The sequence below is a fragment of the Sinocyclocheilus grahami genome, unplaced genomic scaffold (genome assembly GCF_001515645.1).
Source record: "Sinocyclocheilus grahami isolate Dianchi unplaced genomic scaffold, SAMN03320097.WGS_v1.1 scaffold1343.1, whole genome shotgun sequence".
Classification (NCBI taxonomy): Eukaryota; Metazoa; Chordata; class Actinopteri; order Cypriniformes; family Cyprinidae; genus Sinocyclocheilus; species Sinocyclocheilus grahami.
Window position 1 is genome coordinate 8,669 of NW_015506522.1, and position 4,776 is coordinate 13,444.

Consider the following 4,776-nt stretch of genomic DNA (forward strand, 5'->3'; position numbering starts at 1 on the left):
GTTCACTTGCAGAACGCAAGCTTCTAGAGGGCACATAACTCTGAAGTAATGAATTTAGGTAAATGGGTGCAGAGCCAGTGGTGGTTTTGTAGGCAAACATTAATGCCTTGAATTTAATGCGAGCAGCTACTGGTAGCCAGTGCAAATTGATGAACAGAGGTTATTTTCGGCTAAAGATTAATCTTGCAGCGGTATACAATATACAATATATAAAAACAAGTGGCATTTACTGCAAAGAAAGACAGCATAAGCACATATTTCAAATAAAACATATTTGGTTTCAAATGATTACATTTTACATTTACAGTTTAAAATGAAGACAAAAACTATTCAGACTTTTATGCATCTAAATCCCAGCCGACGATAGCCAATTTGAGCGTTCCTATGCCACATGCTGTTGGTGGTATATCTTATCAATTCAAAGGCAAGTGTTTCGTTGGTGTGACGCAGAGAAAATGTGACTTTATACATCTGGATCCCGGGCCGATGATGGTCGATTTGGGCGGCCTCATGGTGCAAGTTGCTGGTGGTGTGCATCATCAGATGGAGGGTGGGTGCTTGGCCCATGTGTTGCGGAGCGATTTGGATTCTCTGCATCCGGGGATTGGTTTGGAGGTGACTGGCTCAACTGTTTCTGTGGCTCAGGGACTTGTTGATGGTGTGTCTTATCGGGTGAGGGGTGAGTGCTTCGATATGGTGACGCAGAGCAACCAGGGTTCTATACAGTCTTTAAGGACAGCCTTGAGTTGCTTTACCATCTGAAAAAGTGCTGACTGTGTCCTCTTAGCAAATTTGAATCAAATAAGCTCAGAGGTGAGATTTAAGTACAGAGTAGCCTAAATCCGGCAATTGTCAAACAGAGACAATTGAACTTCTTAAAACTGTAAATCAAGCAAGGATTCTGTGGGACACTGATGCCAAACCAAAAGGATTGTTGGGTGGTCATTTAAATATTCGTAGCATTATGGCAAAGTATGATGAATTGAAACATATTGTCACAAATTCAAATTTGGATTTTTTTATGTCTGACAAACATGATTGTGTGCTACTTCACCATCAGCAATGTTGTGTGTTCCTGGTTATAATATTTTTAGAAGGGATAGGTTGGTGGGTAGAGATGGGGCTGTCAATAATTTTTTTCGAATTTCGAATATTCGTCGAATAAAATTAAAAAAATCTTGCATTCGAATTTTAGGTCTGCGTCAGCCGTCAGGCAGCCTAATCAGTGGTGCACAAAATGCGACGACAATGTAAGTGCCTTTGCATTTTAATGCTTTTGTTAGCCTATCCAGTTGAACCCACTAGATGCGGCGCTGCTACATTGTTCATTCAATATATTGCGGAAAACGAGAGCATCAGTGTGGCGAAGATGTTGTTTACGGTGAAACTGAAACCAAGCCGTTCACACAGAATGCATATTTAATCACATTTTCTAGCGGGGCATCTATCAGCGTTGCACTCGCGTGTTGCATACAACTTTTGTATTAAATTATACATACATGGCGTATACATATGGTGCTGTTTTTTTCTAATTGTTTAAGCAACTTTATTAATTATATATGGTTTATAAACATTATTTTAAACATGATACACTTTTTTCAAAGATATTAGTCGTGTTATTTTATTACGCTTTGAAGAAACGTGCATAATATTTTGCCTCGATGCGCCCTCTTGTGGCTTCAGGAGAGAAGCCAAAAGCTTTTCTTTTCCCCCTAACTGAAATTATGCCTTTTAAATTCAAATATAATTTGAATTTTGATCATATTTAAGTGGAAAATTCAAATGTAGTTTTTCAGTCATTTTGACAGCCCTAGGGGGTATTATGTTTTATAATAAGTATAGTAGCCTATTCAGTGTACTGAATTTACTGCATTTTTTCACCACAAATGTCTTATAATTATAGCAGTTTATTGGCCACCTTCGGCAAAGAATGAATTTTATGATGAATTATATAAGCTTCTTAAATTATGTGATTTTACTAAATAAGTTTTTCTACTTGGAGACTTAAATATAAGTTGGTTAGATAAAACGGGAAGGAAGAAATTGAAAAATATAACTAGTAACTTTGATCTGAAGCAGCTTGTAAATGGACCCACAAGAATAACTAGATCATCTGAAACACAAATTGATTACATTTTTTACAAATAAACCTGATCACGTACTTGAGACTTTTAATATGATTACAGGATTGTCAGATCATAATTTAACTTTGGTAGTAAGAAAACTGACAAAGAAGAGCTTTAGCCATCAAACTATAAAAAGAAAATCATGGAATTTTAGAATACCAAAAAGTGATTTGAATAATTTAAAGTGGGAAGAACATTTTTCTCAAAATTGTGTTGAAATGGATACAAATGTTCTAATGGATGTTATTCAAACTACTGTGAATAGTTTTAAGAGACAAGTTAAAAGTAGACCCAGGAAGAAAAATTGCAAACTTTGGTTAAATTAAAATATTTGGCCACGTATGAAACAAATAAATAATGCATTGAAACAGTTAAAAAAAAATTAAGATGGAATGTTAGAAGCGAAATTTTAGTAAATTAAGAAATAGAGTAATATGATATTCCATGTATTGCACTGATGGATAGTGTACAAGTTTACTCTTACACAGGTGTCAAATAGAGAAGTTGACAGAATAATTAGTTCACTTAAAAATTCAACAGCTAAAGATAAATATGAATTGGAAACAATTTTTTTTTAAACTTGTAAAGAATTATTTACCGGACCTCTAACTAAGATTATTAATTTATCGATAACCCAAGGAATTTCTCCCTCTGCATGGAAATTTGGAGTAATTACCCCTGTTCATTAATCTGGAAGTTATACAGAAATTAGTAATTATAAACCAATAAGTATTCTCCCTGTAATGTCGAAAGTCGCTGAAAAATGGGTAGCGGAGCAAATAATCACATATCTTAATAATAGTGCCTTTTCCCTTCACCCTATGCAATTCGGTTTTAGAAAAAAATATTCTACAGAAACGGCAAATTGTTTTATGTTGGAAAACATTAAATCTCTGATGGATAATCTCTGGTGTAGTTGGTGCTGTATTCCTGGATTTTAAGAAAGATTTTGAAACTGTAAATCATGAGATTTTACTTTCTCGGTTATTAAATTTGAATTTTTCAACTGAGAATTTTAAACCAATTTGTTATGTGGTTTAAATCTTATTTAGAAAATAGAAAACAATGTGTGCGGGCTACAAATGCGACATCAGATTACTTGGATTATAATACTGGAGTTCTGCAAGGTTCTATTTTAGGCCCATTATTGTTTAGTATGTATGTAAATGATTTACCAAATGCATGTCCTCCAGATGTTATTTGTCAAATGTACGCGGATGATGTGGTGTTGTATGTACATGCAAAAAGTCAACAAAAGGCTTCACAGAAATTGACTGACACTATAGCTGTGTCCCAATTCATAGGCTACATCCTTCGAAGTGCGCATTTGAAGGCCAATTGCGTCATGACGGCGCGACGAAGGCTGTCCCAATTCAAACATCGCGTCCTACGAAGGCTGCATTTAAAGGCCTATTGCATCACGGCGGCGCGACGAAGACCGTCCCAATTCATGATGCATCCTCCGAAGGTTGCATTTGAAGGCCGATTGCGTCACCGCGGCGCGACGAAGGCTGCCGCAATTCGAACGCGACTTCAAATGCGTCCTCCGTTTCTCCGTCAAATGAAGGATACATCCGATGGATCCTTCGCAGCCTACCCTATCCCAGAATTCATAGCGCGCCAGTGAAGACGGGGTTTTTATTCAAACAAAGTGGGTGACGGTTCTGTGGCGGACGACAAATACACTTAGTTCTATAAATGTAAGTATTGTGTTTGAATGTACTGAAATAGCTTGTATTTTTATTTTATTATTATTATTGTTATTATTTTAGCGTTGTCATGCAAGATATGTCCGCAAACTTTCTCAGCAAACTTGATGATCCAGAAATATGATTTCTGGAGTATTTTGTATGCATGTCCTGCTGTGTCATATTTTGCAGTTCTGTCTTAATAATTTTCATAAGTCTTTCCTTTTGTCTTGTTTTAGGACAGTTCTGGAGAAAATGGGGCTGCTGGGAAACTTAAAAAATAAATTAAAGTTGTCCTATGTATTACTTTTGTAATTTGATTAGTTATTTGTAAATGAAGTAATTTCTGTGCATTGTTCGTTTTATTTTTGTATTATACGTTGAAACTTGTAAATAAAAGACAAGAAATAATTATAAACATTGTTTATTTTTTGCAAAGCAACTTATAATTTCTAAATGACAGAAATTTGCTTAAATTCAACATCAGAAAAAACAACAAAAATTAAATAAACAATACATAAGATTGAGAAAAAAAATATGTACACTTTCATTCAGATGAGGTGGTGCTGCTGGATCTGGATGGGCTGCCACAATAGAAAGCCTGGTACGGGCTCTGCCAGCGGGATATCATCTGGGATGGTCTCCAGAGTGTTTGAGTGCATATTTCCACTGTCCTAACATCCTCTGCCGGCTGGTCGCTCCCGCTTCACAGCAAGCGGCGCTCACAATAACGCTACTTCAGTCTGTGTTTTGACTTCAGTAAATCAGTTTTGGCAAATACAAACAACGTGATTATTTTTCACGAGTCCAACATCCAGCCGCGCAAAAAAACATGCAATCTACCTGAGACGTGATCAGTATGTGACGCCGTCTTTTACTATTGCAAAATAGAGAAAAAAACATTTTACATTTAAATAACTAATAGCTTCTTAACCTTGGACCTCATTCTTGAAACACAAAAT